We start from the raw sequence: 24075 nt of genomic DNA on the forward strand, positions 1-24075 counted from the left end.
CACAGCCATACCTGATTTTAAATCTTCTGCACCATAGCAATGTTAAGAGAACCCCAAGGATACCACAGTTTGGAATGCTGCAGAATCAAGATGAAGCAGATTGTCTACAAAAATATCAAAAGGCCTAGTTAACAAATAGAAATGCGAAAAGCTTGCTCACCTGGGAAGTGAACTACTAGGATATCACCCTTCTTCGTGGGATGGATTCTTCTTTGTAATCCATCATCCCAATGTTAAAATAGTAAGAGACATTATAAAATACCAAGTTACCTCAGCCCTCCAAACTGAACGAAGTAACTTTTACTCTGGGAATGTTTGTAAGTACCTCGAAGCAGCAGGGCTCTTCCACCAAACCAATGTCGTAAGGCGGCAGGTCTTTTTATTTCATTACTGGTGGCTGAACGCTACATCTATTTTCAGAACGCAAATCTCTTCACAATATCAATGGAATGAACCTATAGACCTAAAACGTCCCTCAGAAATTTGACATTTTTTGATACATTGGCAAATATTTGGCCATTTTCAACAACTGTTTCTATGAAATACGAAGGGGGGGCAAGTTCCTGTTGTAGAAGTCATTTTCCCTGTACTATTTCCCCACATTTATCCCATCCAAACTGTAAACTTCTTGAGCCCAAAGAACAGTCGCCTAACTACACTTCCACCATCCAGTGCACAGCCATACACTACATGTTGCGCTCAATTACATTAAATAGTTTAACAATCAGGACTGAAGAAATGTTTGCAGTTTTTCGGGGCGCCTGGGTGGCACAGTCGTTGGGTGTCTGCCTTCAGCTCAGGGCGTGATCCCAGCGTTCTGGGATCGAGCCCCACATCGGGCTCCTCCGCTGGGAGCCTGCTTCTTCCTCTCCCACTCCCCCTGCTTGTGTTCCCTCTCTTGCTGGCTGTCTCTGTCAAATTAATAAATAAAATCTTAAAAAAAAAAAAAAAAAGAGAAGAAATGTTTACAGTTTTAGTAACAAATGGAAGTAAGCAGCCACATAACATTCACTACCTCTCTGCACACAGAAGGGCCAGCAGTAACATTTACATATTATAACACCAGACGGTCTACAGTGAAAACTGATTTGTTAAGTCAGGACTATGAAGGGCCCATGTGGTTTAACCTACTTTCCCCAGAATCTACAAGTCATCCAGATGGGCTGATGGAATAGCTTGGTTACTAGCTACAGAAAAACTCAAGACAACACTCTTCTTTACAAAACTGAATATGAAATTCCTTACACCCATAAATGTCAAGACACATATATGCTTAAAGGAGTCAGAAGACACATTTGCCAAATCTGCCACTTAGTGTTACCTTGAATAAATAATACCTCGGTTTTCTCACCTGTAAAACAGGGATAATAACAGTAGCTATGTTATCATCAGGTTGCTCCAAGGATCAAGTGATACAAAGCATGTGACACGCCAACTACCTTGCCTAGTGCATACTAAGTAAGCACTGAGCAAATGAAGTTATTAAAAAATATCAATGCTTCTTACTACTTACATTCTACCTGTTGGTGATAAAGGTAGAGAATCTGTACTGTCCTTGAGTATTTCACTGTAGCAGAAAAAACAACTGAAGTATTAGCTTAGTTAATAAAAATCACATTCATTACTGAGTAAACCTAATTAGATATCAACGTAAATCACAAGAGCTTTCGGGGCACCTGGGTGGCTCAGCTGGTTAAGCGTCTGCCTTCAGCTCAGGTCATGATCCCAGGGTCCAGGAATCAAGTCCTGCACTGGGGTCCTTGCTCAGCAAGGAGCGATCCCTCTCTCTGACAAATAAAAAGATAAAATCTAAGGGAAAAAAAAAAAAACACCAAAAATAACAGCTTTCCCTTTTTACTTTATTAGGATACAAAGAGAAAAAGTTGTATTAAAAATTTAACTGCCCGGGGGCGCCTGGGTGGCACAGCAGTTAAGCATCTGCCTTCGGCTCAGGGCGTGATCCCGGCGTTACGGGATCGAGCCCCACATCAGGCTCCTCTGCTATGAGCCTGCTTCTTCCTCTCCCACTCCCCCTGCATGTGTCCCTCTCTCGCTGGCTGTCTCTATCTCTGTTGAATAAATAAAATCTTTAAAAAAAAAAAAATTTAACTGCCCTAACGGTCTAGATGTTCAAGGACAGGAAATATTTCGAAGCAAACCCATGCTTTCTTTTTTCCTTTTCTTTGTGGAGATGGAGAGAGGGGTAGAGGAGGAGGGAGAGAGAGAATCTTAGGGGGACTCCATGCCCAGCACAGAGCCTGATGTGGAACTCGATCTCACAACCCTGAGATCATGAGCTGAGCCAAAATCAAGAGTAGGACACTTTACCGACTAAGGCACACAGACGCTCCACGCGGTTTCATTTTTATACTCTCTCTGGCTTGCTCATCTACCTGGTCAACCATAAATATTTTGTAAATTAGTGCAAGTAAACTTGTATGAACTTTGGGAAAAAAATACACTGGATAAAAGTGAAAAAAGTGGCAAATACATCTATCTGTACGAGGGTACTTTATAAGTCATAGAAAGACGACTGGGGGCAGGGATAGAGGGATATGAAGGACAACCTTCACTTTTAAGACATATTCTAGATCTACAATCACATGCCATGTATCTAGAGCAATGATTTCCCCTTTCTTTCCAGTTTTTATACATTTTTTTCTCCTATTTGAATTGGCCAGAACTGCTGGAATGTTAATAATAATGGGGACCACTGTTATTCCTGTTAAATGAGAACTGCTTACAGTCAATGGTAGGAATAATGCAAACTTTTACCATAAGACTTATTTCCTGTTATGTTAAGGAAGTATCAAGGTATTCCTGTTTTATTAAGTTCTTTAAAAAAAAAAAACCCTAAAAATCAATGGTTAATTCTACCAAATTCTTTTTCAGCTTCTTGAGAGAAAATCATTATTCTTTTGTACTGTTAAAAACACAGCATTTAGTATTTCCCAATACTGATGTATTTAGCATTTCCTGATTTCCTGATACTTCATCCTGAGAACTTGGTCATCATCCACTATTCTTTGCTAAATCACATTTGCTACTTTTTAGGATTTTTGTAATTTGAAAATGGTCTAGAGCTTAGGTTCTTTTTATTTTTTTTCAGAATGTTATCAAATAATATTTCAAAAAATAACTTAGAAAATCTTACCCTTTTTCTGTGTTCTGGAACAAGTTAAAAAGCACTGCAATTATAATGTTCCTTAGAAGGTTGCCTGGGCCTCATAGTGCTTTTTTGTGCACATCAGGTTTCAAATTTAACGCACACAAATTAGCAATATGATCACCTACATTTAATCTTCTAAATATCTGTGATTCATTCTCATATTGTGTGTGTTCATACACAAGTGACATTTGTGTTTTCTCCCTTTGTTCATGATTAGGCTCAATAGGAATTCATCTTTTAATATTGTTACCAACATCTTTAAATAAATAAATAAATAAATAAGCCCAGATCTCTAGGATTAGTACTTCCATGTATGTTTTCTAAATTCATCAATTTCTGCTTTTATATTTGCTAATACCTTTTTCTGCTTTCTTTCCATTTTTTGTGGGGGGGGGTTGGTAACTTCTTGGGCTGAACTATTTTACTGTCTCGTTCTTTTCTTGCTTAGTAATTTATTTATATTTATATATTTATATTTATGAATTTTCCTCCTTCAGTCATATCCCATAGGTACTAACACAGACTTCTGATTATCAGTACTTTCTAGCTGATTTAGATTTGAGTTTTCAATTCTTCCTTTGGCCCGAGGGTTATTTAACTTTCGCAGATGGCAAAGTTTTATACTTTCTTTTGCTTTAGTTCTAGTTAAGAATAAAGAGCATAATCTGCATATATCTCAGCTTTTTGGATTTGACTGATATTTTCTCTGGGGTCTAACAGGTATGCTTGAAAAAGAACACTGATTGTTTCCAGGGTGTGTTGTTCCTTATTTCATGTATCATGCTATTAAATTAACCCCTTGCTTCAAAGTCTTCTGATCATGGGTCAGCGAACTGGCTTTCAGGACAAATGTGGCCCACTACGTGCTTTTGTAAACAGTACTATTGGAACACTGCCCTGTTCATTCATTTACATGTTATCTATGGCTGCTTTCACACTGTAACCGTAGAGCTGAGTAGTTGCAAAAGAGATTGTATGGTCACAACACCTAAAAAATTCACTAAATAAATAATAAATTCACTAAAATATTACTTGCTGGTCCCTTTTCAGATGCCTCTCTTAATGGATTTAACTTTTTTGCTCCAATATGTCATTTTCTTCTAACAAATGGGTTTATCCAATTTATGATTTTATATTTGTTTATATGACAAATAGTTTGTCATAATTTTATCTTTTTTAAATCCTTTTAGCTTTTAGTTTTTTATTATATATTTCACTATATAGTCTCTTTTCTTGGAAGATTTATAGTCTATGTCCTTTAAATAACATCTCTTTACTCCACACTAAGAAAATTAGTACATAGCGGGCCCTTGAACAATGCAGGATTTAGGTGCACCAACACTCTACATAGTCAAAAATCCAAGTATAACTTTTGACCTTACTTAGCTACTAAGAGCCTACTGTTGACCAGAAGCTTTACTGATAATATAAACAGTTGATTAATACATATTTCATGTGTATACATCTTATATACTATATTCTTATAATAAAGTAAGCTAAAGAAAATCATAAGGAAAATACATTTACAGTTCTGTGTTTAAAGAAAAAAAATCCAGTTTGGACCTGCACAGTTGAAACCATGTTGTTGAAGGGTCAGCTGTACTTAGCATTATTGTGACTGATCTCATGTTTTAAGAAAAATTTTCATTTTTGTAACCATCTGTCCAAATCCCGACTCTGAATTTTTCCCTTTTATTTCTACATTGCCACAATATTAGTATTAGTATTAATATCAGTTCTACATTTAAATTTATTTAATGCTAATCACTAATCCTTTTAAATCAGTTTTCAACTCATCTCCATTCAATAGTTTATAATATCCTCTCTTCTCCAGCCCTGCCCCCCACCCACCCCGCAGGACCAACTTAATGAGAACTAAGCCATGGTTTTTCTGCTTGGAAATCTGTGTCAGTTGATATTAAACTATACCTTGCCTGGACGTAAAATTCTTGGGTCATATTTTTTTATCTAGTGACTGTGTATTTTTTCCCACATGTTACAGAATGGAAAAGCCTATAAGGCAAGCCAGCCTCTTTTATTTTATAGGGGGCTCAATTTTTTTTTCTATTTTGACCCAACAATAGTCTTTATATTTAAAGACTAGAAGCCATTCTAAAATTTCAAGTCTTCTATTGTGGGAAAACTCTCACTGTCTTAACAAATTCTTTCTGCTTCAATGATTCTATATGTCAGGGTATCGATTATTGGTATGCTAAGTTCACTGTGTTTCATATCTATTATTTTCTAGTCTTAATTTTTACTTTTTTACATTTTGGATTCCTCACATCTCTCAAGCTTACCTCCATGATTCCCAGCTCTATAGAGCGTATATCTGCTGCTTTGAAAGTGACCTTCATTTTTATAATGACTACATTCTTTTATTTTGTAACCTGGTTCCATCAGTTCACTCTTATCTCTCTTCCTGTAGTCTTATCATTGATTTCTTGAGCTTTTGTGTCTCATCTTTAGACTCCTGCCTCAGAGGAGCTATATCTCACCCCCAACTTCACACGCCACCTCCCACCATAGGGAACTCTGTTCATAATTTTCACTTGCTGTGCTGTTTCTGAAAATGATTATCACCAACACTCCTCCCTTAAAGCTTGACTCAATGCTGAACTCGTCTCCCCAACTCCCAGAGGCCCACATGCCATATTTTCAGGGGATGATAATGAAGGCTTTATTTCTCTTCAGTCGACCAAGATCTGCAGCTATAAGGCTGCTTGCTGCCAGTTTCTCCTCCACTCTAAACTTGCAAAAAATAGTATGACTGCACAGTCTGTAATTCAGCCCCACCTCTTGCCACTCAAGGAGCCCAATGTACATACCAACTTTGCCATTCCACACAGGCGGCTTACTGGTTTTGTTCCCATGGTGGGTCAGCCACTAGGGAGAAGGCTGTGCCCTCACTTTGCCGGAGTTCATGCTCTCCTGTCATTCTTCTGCCTTGGTTCAATTTTCACTGCACTCACCCGCCCTAATTCACATATTCTGGTTATAAGATTTCGTTAGTTATCAAAGAATGAGCTGCTTTTCTGTTTCTCATGCTCCTTATTATTTCTAGTTGGTTTAGAGAGAACAAAGATCTCAGTACTCCACCATCATTAGCCAGAAATATATTTTAAAATTCTGTATAGTAAAATATAGCAAAATAAAACCAAAATCATAAAACAAACGTATTGTCTAAGTTTTTACAATAAACACATTACATTTGTCATCTATTTTTTAGAGAATCAATATGCTATTTAAGAAGTTAATAAACTTGACTCAATTCATTTCACTATGTGAAATCCACATGAGTCTACCTTTAAGGGCAAGTGTTTATTAAACACTTCCAAAAAGCCCATCATTTTCTCAAAAGCTGTGAAAACTATAATAGCAAAAGACACAATTTCTAACCAATATAACACTGTGTGTTAACTGGAATTGAAATAAAAACTTAAATTAAAAAACGAAAGACACAATTTGCACCTTTAGAAGATACAGTCTATGAGGCGAGATGCGTTCCAAAGGAAGCACACGCCTGGAGGCGCTCATCCCCAGCACCAAGCACCCAGGCTCCTCCAGGTCCTGGGATCCGGAGGCTGCACCCTCTGCCCAGAGCAATGGACATCTGTCCTCTTTGTACGTCCCCCACCTCTGGCCAGCCTGAGGCCAGCACTTCAGGACCCAGCTTCGTCGTAGCCACACGCAGATTCCCGAAGGCTGAGTTAGTTACAGGCTCCGTATGTTGCCCTGTTTTGGCAATCATCACATTCTACTGTAATTGCCTAGTCTTCTGTTGTCTTCCCACCTAAAAAAGTTCCCAGAGGCACGAACAATTTTCTGTTCATCACTATATCCCAGGGCCTAGCACGGTGCCCAGAGGTTAATGGTGCTCAGTAAATACAACCACTTACATAAATAGCTTCTGTGACAGTAACTCTTAATTCCTGGGGTTCTACCTAAAACAAAGGTTACTAGATTCACCCAGGGATCATGAAATAATTTTTTTTTAAATCACTAAATTGGGACTTAGGATGGTCTATACAATAATTTCTAATAGCCACAGTCATACAGCAAGAGAAAGTATAATTTAGAAACTTGAAAGTTTTTCAATATTCCAGTACATCTCATGAACATCAAACAGACGTCATAGAATGGGGCGCCCAATGTCTACTCAGCAGATAATGTTTACAAAATATGTAAGAATGCAGGGGTGCCTGGGTGGCTGAGTCGGGTAAGCAACTGCTGTCAGCTCAGGCCCTGATCCCAGGGCCTCCGTCAGGCTTCCTGCTCAGAGGGGAATCTGCTCATCCTTCTGCCCCTCCCCCCTGCTCAGGTGCGTGCGCTCTCCGTCTCTGTCTCTCTGTCTCTCTGTCTCTCTCTCTCGCACACGCCCTCTCTCATAAAAAAAATTTTAAAACTCTTTAAATATATATATGTATATATTTAAGAATGCATTAAAATCTGCCTATTCAACTTCTAACTTGAAGAATTCATTAATCTACCCAACTGCCCTCCTTCAGTATTTGCCACAAGTGTCAAAACTCTCACTAATCACCTCTATGACATTATAAAAAGGGGTTTAATTTCAGCATCTTATAAACAACTTCTACTCAACCTTAATTTTTTTCTATCTACCTGTGATTAATTTTTTCTTTGCATTTCTTTGATTTTTAATATTTTCAAATCCTACTAAAAGCCAACTCCGTATCATTCTTTCCATCTTCCTTTAGAACAATCAACACTTCATTTTCAAATCCCTCTTTTAAATGCTCAATTTAGGGGCGCCTGGGTGGCTCAGTCAGTTTAGTGACCGACTCTCTTATTTCGGCTCAGGCCATGATCTCAGGGTTGTGAGATCGAGCCCCACAGTGGGCTCTGTGCTGGGCGTGGAGTCTTGCTCAAGACTCTCTCTCTCCTTTTCCCTCTGCCCTCCCCCTGCTTGTGTTCTCAAAAAAAAAAAAAATGCTCAATTTAATCTTCATACTTAATATTTCCAGTCTTCTAATGTATTCAGACTCACTCTGTACACCACAAAAAGTAACAAATGTTAGAGGAAAACGGCCCTCTGCTTCAAAATCGAACTTCCAACTAAATGAGTATTATTTAATATCAAAATCACTTCATCTATAAACTGGAAACAACTATTCATCTGGTCTTCTCTACATTAATGGATTTTTCTTTTTAATTAAAGAAATCATAACAAAAGCACAAAGGCAGACTTCAGAAAAAAACCTTCCTTTTTTCCCATTTTTTATATGTACCCTCCTACGACTGAAGTTCTTTACCCCAACTCCAAAGGTAAAGTTCACATAGTCTTCACTCCTCAGCATTTGTTGTAAGATAAAGAGAGGAGGGGCGCCTGGGTGGCTCAGTCGGTTAAGCGTCTGCCTTCGGCTCAGGTCACGATCCCAGGGTCCTGGGATGGAGCCCCATCTTGGGCTACCGACTCGGTGGGGAGTCAGCTTCTCCCTTTCCCTCTGCCCCTCTCCCTGCTCGTGCTTGCAGGCTTGTGCATGCTCTCTCTCAAATAAATTTAAAAAAATTTAAAAAAAAAAGATACATTGGGATGCCGGTGTGGCTCAGTTGGTTAAGTCACTCCCTTAGGCTCCGGTCATGATCCCAGCATCCTGGGATGCAGCCCTGAATCGGGCTCTCCCTGCCCCTGCTCTTGTGCTCTCGCTTGCGCGCTCTCTCTCAAATAAATAAAATCTTTTAATAAATAAATAAAAAGATACAAAGAGAGGAAACATGATCTTAAGTCAAATTCTTACAGCATCACATGGTCTAATCCAGGAAGAAGAAAAGCTATACCCTAACCTGTACTTTTAACACATGATCAGTATTACTTCAAAAACGAAGAAAAAAATCCTAAGCACATTCCATTTATTAACAGCAACTGTAGATATTACCTTCAGCTGTGGAAATAACGTGTTTGCAATGTAAGTGGATCTATGCTCCCTTAAAGAAGAGAATGCAAATAATTAAGCACTTCAGAGCAGCAGCAGAACATACACTCTTATTTATTACCAAAAGGCAAACTAACCATTACTGAGAATAGTCTCACAGAATGAATATTTCCACAGCAAACGTATCCATATACTGGAATTCAAGAGCAGGAAATAATGGTTAGGTGTAAAATCTTAACGCCTTCCTAGGGATGCCTGGGTGGTTCAGTCAGTTATACGTCTGCCTTTGGCTCAGGTCATGATCCCGGGGTTCTGGGATTGAGCCCCGAGTTGGGCTTGAGCCCAGAGTTGGGCTCCCTGCTCAGCGGGAAGCCTGCTTCTCCCTCTACCCCTGCTTGTGCCCTCTTTTTTTCAAAGAATGAATAAAAAAAATTTTTTTAAAGATTTTATTTATTTGACAGAGACAGAGACAGCCAGGAAGAGAGGGAACACAAGCAGGGGGAGTGGGAGAGGAAGCAGCAGGCTCCCAGCGGAGCAGGGAGCCCAATGCGGGGCTCGATCCCAGGTCCCCGGGATCACTCCCTGAGCCGAAGGCAGACGCTTAAAGACTGAGCCACCCAGGCCCCCATCAAATGAATGAATAAAATCTTAAAAAACAAAACAAAACAAAACAACTTCCTTGATATTCTATGCTGAGTTTAATTGGAAAATAAAATCATTCCTTTCCAGTTTCTTCTTTGGAAACACAGGGGAATAAGACATTAGCAGGGAGAAAAGGAAGACAAACTTTTAACAAAAGCAACCTCAGTCTCCCCACAGCAACACATGAACTGATCTGACCAAAATATGAACATTATTCTCTTTGGGACCGCCACTACCACATCCATGTGGTAACTGCATGTCATTACTGCTCTTTTGAGTCTCATGTTTCAGAAGCATGTTCCTTTCACTGCCACAGCATTTCCCCCTAATTGCTATCTGTAATTTTATATTCTACCCCCTTTTAAGAGCTAGACCAACAACATACCTCACAATTTTTTTAAATCCACCACCTAAAGTCCCAGAATGTTAGCTTTCTAATGTATTTAACACAATAAAAAAAATTTACTTATCCCAGAGTTGTATTCCAGGTCTTAAAAAACTTTTCTCCCCATTTTAAGCTTTTTTGGAAGTAAGTTTTAATCCAACTTCATGGAGCTCAAAAAGGTAACGAGATACTAAACAGTAGAGTGTACTCATTAAAAAACAAAAACAAAAAACTAACATCCCACATATCAATGTGAAAAGTAGTAAAATTAGACTCAGAAGTGATGAAAATCTGCCCATTGATGTGATCTGAAGAGAAAGATGAGGGAGAAAAATTGTCTATCACCTCAAAACAAAAAATACTCAGCACGACTGAAGTTCAAAATAAAATACTTTAAAATAAACCAAGGAAGTGCTTACTGAGTACCTATTATGTGCTGAACACTGCGCTCAAACAGCACCGTACAGATAAGTCTGTATAACGAATTTACATTAAACATGGCCTTTACAGTAGTTGAGCTCCTTAGCTGATTCATTAGAAAGTAAGGGTCGTCTAAGAGCAGTTGAGAGCACTCTTCGGCTCTAGTGGGTATCAGAGATGGTGCTCCAATCCGGTTCGGCTGATTACTAGGTGTGTGACCTTGGGCAAATTATTTAGGTTCCAGTGTTTGCATATGTAAAGAGAGGACTATAACAGCCTGTACCTCATTGAGTTGTTTAGGAGAATTAAATTAGCTATTTCATGAACCGTACTTAGCATGGTACCCAGCACCTAGTAATCACTTAATCTTTACTATTAGAAGCAGTAAGTAGTAGTTTATTGATACTATCATTTTAATCTAGAATCCGCAGCGCTGAAATGCACTCTCCAGCTGCTAGGGCTTTTCTGAATGGTACAGGGTAATTCCCCAATAAGTCAGGCCCTCCCACCTTCTTGGGGCTAGAGTAACAGAATCCACTAAGAATTGTTTCCTATAATCTATATTAAGAATCCAAAGTTAAGAATATTTTTTACGTTCTATAGAGCATCTATATACTGATATTCTTGTGATGAAAAATACCAATGAGCAATGCTTGATTTGGTTTCAGCATTTATGAGCTCCGCTTAACAATCCTTTACAACAAATGCTGAGTTCCTATGCATGCCACAGTCATTCTCCACCCTTAGAGAAACCCTACATTGCAGGACCAGAAGAAAAATTAAGTTATAGCTATAGTCTTCAAAGTTCTTTTGTTCTAAGAATCTGAAACTAATGGTCTCTTTGTTGCTAAATTTCACAGACACGTTTCCATCCTTATCTTACTTAACCTCTCTGCAGCATTTGACACTGTTGACCACTTTCTCTTTCTTGAAAATCTTTCTGGCAGCTCAGTGGCTTCCTCTTTCTTGCTCCCACCCTTCAATGTCAATGTTCCCCAAGATTTTCTTCTTCTTAGTTTGTAGGGATGCAAGATGAAATGCCTAAACGCGCCACAGGGGTGGGCCAGGGATAGACTGGCAAACTATAGGGGGCTCCCTCAAAACAGTTCCAGCAAGTTGTCGTGATTTTTAAAAAAAAAAGAAAGAAAAAAGGAGAAGAAGAAAAAAATGCAGACCCAAGGTTTCTAAATCTTAGCACTTTCCAAAAGGTGGAAATCCAGGTTTACCCCCAAAATGTCAGGAGCCCATTCAACTGTTAAAATAAAGATGCCTGACCTTGAGCAAGTCAATCTATTTCCTCATCTATGAAATGGCAGTGATAAAGTCACAAACATACAAACAGTGAATCAAACAAAACATTTCTACAGCCTTTCATTTTATCTTCCACTCTACATCTGTCCCAAGACTACAAGTTATGATCCCAAGTTTCAAGCCACATGCAGGAACCGTAAACATGCATAAATGCATTCTTCTGGGGAAGAACCCAGAGTTCACCAGATTCCCCCAGAAGATTAAGAACAAGCCTAAGCCCAATGTGTCTGCTTCTACAGCCTCAGCTGTCACCCGGTGCGGATGATCCCCCGATCTCCGCCTGGCCAGTCTACGCAGACCACTTTACCTCGGTGAGCAGCCTCTCCACTGACCTCTCTCCATCTCCACTGTCAATGCCATGGCCTCAGTTCAAACCTTCCATCTCTTCTTTGCAGCTGCCTCACTGGCCTGTTCCAGTCTTGCCCCCCTTCACTCCACCCTGTACAACTCAGATCCTCTAAAACTCAAATAATTTACTTGGCCAAAGGCCTTCGGGATCTGCGTGGGAACGTAAAAGGAATCCAAACTCCGGAGCCCACCAAAGAAACTCCTTAGGACCGGGACGGGCAGACCTCTCCCCCTCCCACTATTTATTCCTATTCCTACTACTCCTACAATTTGCAACACAGAATACTCTTTTGTCCTCAGGCATTTATTCAGAGGAGCAGGTCCCAGCTCTCGGAATGCCTTTCTAACTCCTCCCATTCGCTTAGGGCAGAAACCCTTAAAGTCTAGAAATCCTGGAAAGTCCTTCTCTTTAAGGCTTACCCCTAGGCCAGAATAAATAGGTTTTCTTCCTCTGGGCTAATCTATCCCTTATCATTCAATGCGATGAATGTCAGCCTCCCCCCTCCCCAGACTAAAAACTCCTCAAGGGCAGAGAATGTGTCTTTGTATCACAAGGCCACAGTGACCAAGAGGAAGTTAATCTGGTAAGTGAATGAAATGTCAGTGGTTCTAGCCACTCCCATCATGCCTCAGGTTAACATCCCACCCTCCCAAGGTAAGCCCACCAAAGTCACAGGCTGGGGCTTCCTCAAAGCTACCCAGCACACATCCCAAGCAGGCAGAGAACTGCAACAGTGTCAAAGGAGCAACTATAAGTAAGCCCACTTTCTTCCCCTGCTGGTGCACTTACCAACCCTTTACATCTGCCAACTCACAGAATTCAACAGCTAGACCACCATCGAGCTGCTGAGACTTCTAGAAATATACTGCCAACTTTTTACTAGCACAAAAACAGTTATTTGCCCCATGAGGGTAATTATACTATTCTGTATGTACTCAAATACTTACTAGTATTAGTAGTATCTGCGGAGACAAGAACTTATGCACATTGAAAAAAATCTCATATCCAGAACGGTAAAAATCTTTAGAGGAAAATTTTATATAGAAGTCATGTACCAGGCACCATTCTAGAAACTATATGCAATTCCTCATTTAAGGGCCACAGCAACCCTATGGAAAAGGGATTATTATCACCCCTTTTCACAGATGAAGAAACTGAGACTTAATGAGATTAAGCAACTCGTCCCAGTCACATGAGATTCGAGGCCAGCTTGACGTCAGAGCGCCAAGTGCTTAGCCAACACTAAACTACACGACGCTGTTAAATGGAAGATCCTACGATTATGTTGCGTATACACGCAATCACACACATGGAGAGAAAACACAACAAAAAATGTTAACAGTGGTTAGTTACCTCCTGAGTGTGAAAATAGGTCTGAGTGGGATGAATATGAGCATATTCTTTTATAAGAATATATATATATATATATAACTTTTAGTCAGAAAAAAAACCCCAAACAAGCCAATAAGAGAGATGGTATTTAAATGGTTTTAATAAAAAAAGGTTAAGGTGGGTTAGGGGAATAGTTAATGAGGACCTGCTAAGAGCCAAGCACATGGGCAATTTCATCTAATCCTTACATCAGAAAATGTTATATTTCCATTTTACAGATAAAGAAACCAATGATTAAGTAACCCACCCCTCGGAAGGGTTGGGATCAGAACCCAAAGCCCAGTTCAAATGGGTCTGACTGCAGGATACGACTCTACAAATAAAATGTAACTGAGAAGCTGTTTAAGAACAAACCACCTTCTGGGAAAGAATCAGAACCAAGAAGACCGGCATATTAAGTGAAGGTGGGAAAAGATGGAGGCCTGAGGTTTTAACTTGAAGCTTTAGTCGGTACTCTCTGCAAGTGTCTCCAAAGAGCCAGAAGTATTATCTGTAAAATCAGCCATGCCAGTGAGGACTCGGCCAGACCCGTACCTGAGGAGTGGGAAGGAGATTCCACTGCTGTTTTGCAAGGCAGGATGGCATTAGCATAAGTTACCAGGACTTAAATGGGACTCCATTGTATAAGCCGCAGAGTATCTGCTTTAGGGACAATTGGCTGCCTCCAACCCAGTCTCACCTATTCACCTATTGTTCACAAGTTACCAGGTGTGTGTAGGGAGAAATGGGGTGTTACGTGGCTGACAATATTGCTAACTGTATTCAGATATAAATGACCTCTCATTATTCATAACTACTGTTCCAAACCTAGAGAGTGAGAGCTGTGAACCCTTGGGGAACATCCCAGGTAAGAATGAATGGGTCAGCACTTTTTTTTTTTGAAATGACATGTTTAATTTTGAGTGCTCTGACTTCGAAATTTTAAAATCCATATAAACTAAAATTTCATTTCTCTAAAGTAGTATTTCATTTCTCTAAAATGATTTGCTGAGGAAAATAGCTGGGGTGGGGGTATACAAATTTCCTTACATAATCTTTCAGAGGAAATAAAATGTGATTACTTCAGACTTAGAAATTAAAATAAACATCTGCTTTTGAAACTATTTAATAGTGAAAAATACATTACCTTAGCAATTTAAAATTAATTCAGTATTTACCCTGAAAGTCTTAGTTTCAAATAAAATGTAACTTTGAAAAATATCAAATCCTCCATTCCCTCAGGGATAAAGTAGCCCATGAGGTGATTAGATTAGGAAATTTATGTAGGTTTGGGACAGGATGGGAAAAAGTAGAAAACTTTTAGGATTTGTATATATAAGGCTTTTGAAAGTTTAGATATGTGAAGTTGACAATATACCTTAAAGATATCAAATTATAGGGCAAACATTTTTAAATCCTAAAATGTTCTAGGGAAAGAGACTCACTGAATGATTTCTTCCAACATGCTCTAAAAATAAGGGTGAGCTATAATAGAAGTAACAATTCTGGGTACACAAGTCTATGAAAATGTCTGAGTCAATACGCAATTTCAACTCATCAATAAAGTTAAACAACCATTAAATGTAATTTGCATTTTTGTATGAAATCCATACAACCTCAAATACCAAGTTTTCCTTAAGTAAAATGCTAACTGGCTGGATATCTATCATTGTGGAGAAACAGAAGGTGTTTTATTTTAGGCAGACAAAAGGAAAAGAAAGCCACACTTAGTAAGAATCACAGAAGGAGTCTCACTTCCACGCCTGACAGAAGTCAGACCAAGTCATGGGTTATCTATTGCTCTGCAAGTGGCAGCTTTTCACTAGGTAACAGTGCTCTGGGGGGTGTGTGGTCAGAATGTGGAACACCTCGGCCAGTGAACTACAGCCTGATACCAGGCAGGACACACACACATACACAGCACATTATGCCCTAGGTCCACTAAAAAAAGAAGGGGGGGGGGGGAACAAGTGAAAGAGGGAAAATAACCCCCAAACTTGCCCACACCAGGGGCTGGTCGTGGGGGCAGGGGACATTAACATTTCCACTTCCATACTAAAGAACAACCAGAAGGAGGTTAAGTGTAACCACAGGAAACATCCCATCCCTGAAAACCAGGAAATCTAGATTTGGAAATTTTAAGTTTTTGACTTTTTTTTTTTTTTTGCAACTTTTAAAGTTCATGGCACCAAAATAAAGCTAAAATTAAATCCGTTTAAACACAGAAAAAAAAAAAATTACCAAAACCACACTGTGTCAGCTATGTTCAGTTCCCTGAGGGCTCTTCCACTGACCCTTCCGAGTTGTGGCAATAACAAGTTTTCTTAAAATCCCCATTTTTCTATCTCTAGGGTCGAACATAAGAATATCACATAAATCCAAATAGTTATTGTCAGAATAAATGAACTATTCATCCTTCAACTGTAGACCTCGTTCCAGGAGCTGCCCTGCCCACCTCTCCCTTTTCCTCCTCCTAATTTTTAATGCTTCCAAGCGTTCTGACGACCGGGGTCTCCCCCTTGGGTTCTGTTCATGTGTCTGATTTACCAGACACTGACCAAATAGGGCAGGAAACTCCTCCGTCTGGGGGCTGCTCCAGAAATCCAGCCCCCTCTAATGACAGTCTCCTCGCCGCTCCCTACGTCTTTCCCTCTGCGGGGACCGTCCAGAAAACGGGGCTTGAGACCCAAAGGAGTCCGAGAGGAAAGGAGGGGGGTTGCTTAATCCGAAATGAACACCCCCGGGTTCTGGAGTAAGGGCTAAAAAGGCGATGAGGAGAGCCTGCCCAGTAGAAATCCCACCTGAATTTACCTCCCCCTTTCCCACAGCAAAAGCCCAGTCACTAATAAGCTAAGAAAAATCCCTGGAAAACTTTTCCAAACGAGCAGAGAAGGCCCTCTCCCCAGCCTGTGGGGGCTCCTGGGGAACCGGCTGGAGTTTGCAGCCCAGGAAGGGCTCGCCGGGGAGTGGGGTGGGGCGCGGGCGAGGGGTACAGGGGCGGAGTACCTTCAATGGACAGGAACTGGCAAAGAGTTGCAAAATAGCCGAGTGCTCTCCCCCCACGCCCTCGGGGGTCGCGGGCGCTAGGACCAGGGCTCCCCGAAACGAGGGCAACCCCCAATTCGGGCCTAAAAGGAAACTTTCCGGGCCGCGGCTGCACCTGACTCCTCACCGCCCCTCCACCCCACCCCACGCCCGCCAGGCCGCCCGCCCCGCCCCGGCCTGGCCGCCCGGAGCGCAGAGGGGGATAAATAAATTCAACTATTACCGGAATCGAGGGGGGGTGGGGGGCGTCTGCGAGAGACCAGGGGGAAGGGGCGGGCGGGTGCCCATTCCCCACTCCTAGGCCCCGACGCCCCCGTCCCGGCAACCCGGGCCTGCCGCCCCGCGGGGGAGCCTCCCGGCCGGCGCACAATTCGGCCCCGCAGCGCCGCCGTCGCGCCCGGAGGCCCCGGGGGAGCCGGAGGGGCGCGGGGAGGCCCGGGGTGCCGGGGCAGGGCGCGGCCGCTGTGGGGCCCGCCGGCCCGAGGCCTAGCCGGCTCCCCCCTCCCCGAGCCCCGGCCCACACCCCCACCCCGGCCCGCGCAGGCCGCGCCGCTCGCCCGGCTCGGGCCCCGACTGGCCCCCCGTCCGCCCGCCGCCGCCGCCCGTGGGCGCCCCCAGGCCCCGCGGCCCCCAGCCCCCGCCACCCCGGCGCCGGCCCCTCTCACCCTTTCATTCTCTGCCCGGGGCCTGACGCGGGCCGGCGAAGCCCCGGCCTCACGTAAGCGCGCTCGCCGCCCGCCCTGCCTGCGCGGCCCTGCCCGCCGCCCTACGGGAGCCCGGGGATGTGGGCCGGGCCTGGGGCCGCCTCTGCTTACCTTTCAGCTGCTTTTTTTTTTTCTCCTTCCCCCCTTTTCCCTCGGCCGGGCTGACAGATCAGAGTGAGAGGCGCTGGCAATGGACTAGGAAGCTCGGCTGCCGCTGCTACTGCTCCCCCCTGGGCTCCGGCGAGAGCCTTTCCCTGTCAAGCAAGAGGGGTGAGGATCATATTTTTATTTTGGAAACTAAAAAGTGCTCCCAGGGTCGGTGATTATTAAGGGGAAATCCCTGAATATACTCTCCAGCCAAGAAGGCAGGGCTGCCGGGGCTGCACAAGAAGAGGCAGCAGCCTCCTACAGCACCACTACAGGCACTGCGAGGACATAACACCAGAGAGCCGCTCCTCTGCCCTCCGAAACGACAACTTTCCTACCATCTTGGAGGCAGAGGAAAGGGGGGCCGGGGGGAAAAGTGCACCCGCTCCCGATAAAGTACAAATTTCTACTTCTCGTCTCTGGAAAAAAGTCCACACCGGCCGTCTACACCGGCGCCTGGGCGAAAAAGCAGGGAAGAAACTGGGGGTGCTTGAGAAACGTTTTCATTTGCACCACGGGGAAAAAATGTTTCTGCATCTTCTGATGGAAAGAAATCTTTACAAGACACAGGTTTTCCGGTGATTATTGTTTTCTATTTTCTATATAATTTTTTTCCGTGTCGGTGGCAGTGGTATTTTAATTTTTTTCAGGCTAATCATGATTTTTCTCCATTGCAGATCCAAGTTCTGTGTCTGGTGGTCAGTTTATAAATTTGTACTTCAGGAGACTTCATAGCCACTGGATCTCCATTTGTCTATTTATATGTTTTTACGTGAATATTTACAGGTTGCCTTATATATAAAAATGTGTATTCTGTATTCCCCTCAAAACTGAGATTGCTAAAGGACAATTGTAAAGGGATGTCTTTTGTCTCCTTTATCTCAAAGCAATGTAAATAAAACCTATTGCCTGTCCAGAAAGAAATGATACAGCTGTTTATTTTGCACAGTGCAAGTAAAGGCAGAGATCACGGAGAGGTTAAATACAACTTAAGTGTAACTGACCAGATCTCTGGAAATAATTCTAATTCTGTTATGGTCTCCCCGGGAAGAAAGGTTGCTGTAAAACTGGAAATCGATTTGAAAGACAGCTTTAGATTTTCTTTAAAACTGCTTATTAAGAAACTTTGCTTATTATACCCAGATATTTTATTTTCTAATTAGGTTCTTTAGGTCTTTGGTGCCTTGCACGTGTCGCTGCCCCACTTTCTGTGTCACAGAATGGAAAAATGTGTGTTTTTGTTAGAGTTGCTATGCTGTTAGTTCATAACTTCCAATGTGCGGCCAGCCTCTATCAATTACTTTTATTATATCGCAGTGGATGTCACGGATCTACTTTTTTTAATGAGCAAAGCTTACTAGGTAAGTGGGATCGAAGTTACACAAAGCTGAGGTAGTGAGAGAAGGGTGCCGCCCCCTTGCAGCAATTCCCACACAACTCTGAATGGAGGAAAATATATTCCAGAGATAGTTTTCTGTTTTTGCGAAGAAAGAGGAGAATACCAGAAAATGACCAGAGGATCTTTTTGTGTGTTCTACAGGGAATGATGAATTCGAATCTTGGACTAAAAGTTTGTTGTTGTTGTTGTAGTTTTTTACGTATGTTGACTAATTTAGTGGGAGTGGATTTGTAATATTAGTGCCTTGAATCAGCAGAATATTTAATTTATTTCATTTAAAATGTATTGCAAAGCACTTAGAAATAACTGATGACTCCACTTAAAAAAATCTTTTTTTGAGCTTCCAAATTTAGAAATTCCCATAATGTTAAAGTGAGTTCAGATAATGCATATATCAGATACTTATTATTTTCATGTTGACCCCCATCTTTATCATCTAAATTTGAATACAGTACCTGAGTAGTCTGAGTTTTCTTTTGTGGGCTTTTCTTTTTCTCTTTAGTAGAAAAATCGAAAGTCGGGGCGCCTGGGTGGCTCAGTCGGTTAAGTGTCCGCCTTCAGCTCAGGTCATGATCCCGGGGTCCTGGGATCAAGCCCCACATCAGTCTCCCTGCTCGGCGGGGAGCCTCCTTCTCCCTCTCACCCTCCCTCTGCCGCTCCCCCTGCTTGTGCTCTCTCACTTGCCCTGTCACTCTCAAATAAATAAAATTTAAAAAAAAAAAAAAAACTTAAGGTAATTAAAATAATATTAACTGATTCTTACAACTTGGAAACCTCAACTGTGAAGTTGTGTTCTATTTATAATTTTTTTAAAAACATTTGGAGATCAAACACATTGGTCATAACAAGGAAATTACTTCCCTTAACGTGGAACCCTAGTGGACTTGAAAAACGTGTTTCGAACTTGTTCTTATATATGATGTGACTTTATAGGTATGCTTTGCGTTTTTCAGGAAATTAAGATGTGCTCACTTTAAGCTGACTGCACCCTTTTTTGCAATCCCTCTTGTTCCCACAAACCTATTTACATGGTAGAGATATGGGATATGATGCATAAACTTAGCATTTCAATGTCTATCTCTTTATAAAACTTGACTTGTACGTGGCTATAACCCATGATGTTTATTCACCAGCAGAGCTAAATAACCCAGATTTGGGGAATTACAGCCTAACCAAGAAAGAAATCTCACTACGTTTGCAATATTGGTGAATTTGATCAGTCAGTATTCCAGTTGATACTTGAACTCATATTAGGTGCTGTGTCTCCATAATTCCTAGAAGCTGCAGGTGAGAACCAAACTACTGACATATTGGGACGCCTGGGTGGCTCAGTCAGTTAAGTGCCTGCCTTTGGCTCAGGTCATGATCTCAGGGTCCTGGATGCGAGCTGGCTTCAGACTTCCTGCTCAGCGGGGAGTCTTCTTCTCCCTCTCCCTCTGCCCCTCCCCCAGCTCATGCTTGCACTCCTGCAGGCATTCTTTCTCTTTTTCTCAAATAGATAAGTAAAATCTTAAAACAACAACAAACTGCTGACATAATTAATCTTAAATAACCCTATTTTTGCCCCCAAAAATTCTCCATACTCAAATTTGGCTAATACTCCTGAGCCCCTACAGCATTTTGGTAACCTTGCTGGACACTTCATGTAGGTGCTCTCATTTAATACCCCCCAAAGCTCCGAACGGTTATTTTTCCTTCCTTTCTCTCCTCCTCCTCTTTCTCCTTTCTTCATTTAAATATGGTTGGGATAGCTGTCCATACTTTCAAGGGGTGTAGACCTTCTTGGCCTTAAAACTTTCTGAAAAGATTTAAAATTCTCCTTATGCTCTACAATATCCGAGGTGCCTACCACAGCTCTATGTTGTGTATCTGGAAATGCTAGATTCCTGCTGTGTGCTCTCTGCCAAAACCAAATTTTGAGTAGCCAGCAATTGGAGCCCTCTTCAATAGTGACAACCAGGGGCCTGTCTCACCTTCGTGAGGTCTAGTAACTAAGTCTGTTATTTTGAAGAATGCAAGTTGTCCGTGAAATAGCACTGTGATTACGAGAGAAAAAAATTTGCAGGATATGTTGTAAAGTACTAGCATAACTAGAAATGCTACCTATGGTTGTCGAGTGATGCTTTTTTATAAAGATCTAGTTAATGGATGACAGTGACCTGCAGCCACGAATGCCAGAGTTCTACTGAAGTGACGCTTGAAGCAGTCACGTCTTACTTATTCCGTTACTGTGCCTTTTTTTTCACAAGCAGTTTGGTCTTTAGTGGAAATAGGAAATGCTCGACTTAATATTTTTGCTATATTAGAATCTTTAATTGATCTGTATTTTGGTATTAATTATTTTGACTTCGTAAAAATTAAGCACCTTATTATGAACACTTCCAGTGAAGTTATTAAGAAAATACCACCTATATCCCTAAAAGGTCTCATTCATAGATTGTGTGGATTTAAAATGAAAGATTTATGTATGTTTAATATATTAGGTGTCTTTAAGCAATAAACCCATGCTTTTTTGGCAAATGTTTGCAGACAGAATCGAGTGTTTAAAAAGACACAGCAGACATAGTTATACAAATTATACATGGGGTTTTGGGGGGCGATGGGGTATGGCTATAAACCTTCTCTAATCATACAGATGTTTTTCCTAACATTTCCAAAGACAGACTCTAACGTCATATCAGGAGGCCCTAGCCAGTGTAAAAACCCCCAAGGACGTGGAAAGGTAGAAGTAGGCGGTACACACAGTTTTCAAAACCACACTGTTATGATAGCCATAGACACAATTTTTTTTCACTTTAAGCATTTCTGTTTTGGAAACATTTGTTGGTAATGTTTCTATCTAAAACAAAGATTTGGTTTTATTGTGGTTACCGTGCCCTGCAAGAAAATGTTTCTGAGACAAGCATATTTGGCAGACATCCACATCATGGTTTTAGGTTATTTGAGTATGAAATTTCTGTAATATAGATTCAGCTGTAGTCAAAACACGATCAGGTCATCTCCAAGTTCTAACACCCAACCCAGGGGCACCGAGACCTGGGAATTCCTACCTGTTGCCAAGCCAGAAACCACGGAAGTCAAAAGATACCCTCCAGGAACCCGTTGGTCACTGGCAGCAGCAGGGACAAGATGTGTCCCTAGTGCCATCTAACTGCCGTATCATGCTTTCAGCAGAAGAATGTCACCTCCTAGCCCAGGCTGTGGGGATTCTGGGGACGTTCTGTGGACTACCAACCAACAATAAGGAAAAACAACTCTCTAACCAAAGTTGTGGTTTAATGATTAGTAAAAAGAAACACCCAAAAGCAGTATTAATGATTGGATTTGAGTAGAATTATAAGTGATTGTAACCTTTTCTATAATTCATAATGAAACACTGTCCCCAAAGTGGTGGTGAGCCAAAACATTGTAGGAAGAAGAGAAATCCATAGAGCCCTCAGAATAACAGGGAAAGGTCAACACAAAGATTGCAGTGTTCATTTCTGCTGCATTCCTGGTGAAGCGAGCTTTTACAGACCCACTGGGAACTTAACCACTACTTCCATGGGAAAATAAATTCCAGGTTCCAAACAGCTGATCGACAGTGGTGTTCTGGAACATGTTCATTAGTAAGTTGGGACTTCCTGTACTGTAACATCTTTGCCATGTATTTGTTATAGACTGCCAGAGTTCAGTAGTGAGGGTGGAAAAAAGGGGGAAATGCTCTCATTCATTTAAAGTAAGGAGTTACTATTTTTTTAAAGATTTTTTATTTTTAAGATTTTATTTATTTGAGATAGAGTGAGAGATTACAAGCAGGGGGAAGGGTAGAGGGAGAAGCAGACTCCTCAGTGAGCAGGGAGCCCGATGCGGGACTCGATCCCAGGGTCCTGGGATTCTGACCTGAGCCAAAGGCAGCTGCTTAACTGACTGAGCCACCCAGGCACCCAAGATTTATTTATTTTAGAGAGAGGGCACGCGGGGGGCGGGGAGGGGGCATCGAGGCAGAGAATCTGGAGCAGACTCCTGCTGAGTGCAGAGCCACATCTCACGACCCATGAGATCAAACCCTCAGCCGAAATAAGAGTCAGTCACTTCCCCCAGTTGCACCACCCAAGGCGCCCCAGTAAGGAGTTTCTATTAACACAACTCAAATAGCTTGATTCAAATTCAGGTGAGGAAGATTATCAAATTATAAAAGGGTAAGGTCAGTTGTACAGCAGGAGGGAAAACCTCAGTAACCAGAAATTGTACTTTTTACCTTAACTGTATACACTGGTGTTTTTGTTTTATGCATGTCTGGGTGCTATATGAGCTTACAAGTAGGTATTTGCATTTTGTTTTATTGAGGAAAACCAGAAAGAGAAAGAAATGAGGGGATAGAAGTCAATAAGAGTCTACTAAAAATGATCCGACCTCATCCTTCTATTAGGCTAATGCTGTTTTTTGCCCCACACAGCAAGTCACGGCCATTCTTGTCTTGATGCCCCTGTTCCCACTCTGCTTTGATGTCTTGCTCAAAATCTTGTCCCTGAAGCTTTCTGGTGCCAACCTGAGTCTGCAGTGACCTTATTCTTACTTTAATGCTCTGAGTTGTTTTCTAGTTTTGGGGGGGTTGTTTGTTTGTTTCCACACGTGTTCCTCTTGTGCAAAAGAGCATGAGGTGGTTAGGATCTCAATCTCCAGGCAAGGCCATCTGGTTTAGGAACCTGGCTTTACCACTTTGCTTGGTAGTGTGATGCTGGGCAAGCTATTTAACCTCTCAGTTTCTTCATTTGTCAAAATGAGAGTAGTAATAGTACCTGCCTTACTGTATCGTTGTAAGGATTAAGTGGCACAGTGTATGTAAGGCCCAAGGCAGGGGCTCCGGCATGTAGTAAGTGCCATGTAAAGGTCAGCTGCCCTTTTTGGTTGCTTGCCAATAAACACCTTACAGGCAGCATGGCTCAAGGTCAGGGAATACAGTTTTGTTTTTGTTTTGTTTTGAAACACTACCAAGACAGTGGGCTTAGCAGCACTAGTCACAAGTTGACCTCAACACAGAAAAAGATGAAAGAAGACTAAGATTCTGGCATACCAAATATCTATGTTCAAACAGATACAGTCCATTGATTTTTTTTTTCCAGGTAGTTTTTTTTTTTTTTTAAGATCTTATATATATATATATTTTTTTAAGATTTTATTTATTTATTTGACAGAGATAGAGACAGCCAGCGGGAGAGGGAACACAAGCAGGGGGAGTGGGAGAGGAAGAAGCAGG

General features: G+C 41.6%; 1 protein-coding gene across 6 annotated transcripts in view; it reads right to left on the bottom strand.

Moving 5' to 3' along the window:
• INO80D (INO80 complex subunit D) overlaps window positions 1-17540 on the bottom strand; it is a 66372-nt gene extending 48832 nt beyond the window's left edge. The window contains exons 1-2 of one of the 6 annotated variants that reach the window (XM_045806564.2): window positions 17402-17539; window positions 12-104 (exon numbers count right to left, since the gene is read on the bottom strand). The gene's annotated coding sequence lies outside the window, so the exon portion shown is untranslated. The other 5 variants (XM_045806562.2, XM_045806565.2, XM_045806568.2 and 2 more) reach the window with 5 other exon arrangements.
• Window positions 17541-24075: the final 6535 nt, after the last annotated feature.

Source organism: Ursus americanus, chromosome 1 (genome assembly GCF_024610735.1).
Source record: "Ursus americanus isolate L20-20 chromosome 1, mUrsAme1.1.p, whole genome shotgun sequence".
Lineage (NCBI taxonomy): Eukaryota > Metazoa > Chordata > Mammalia > Carnivora > Ursidae > Ursus > Ursus americanus.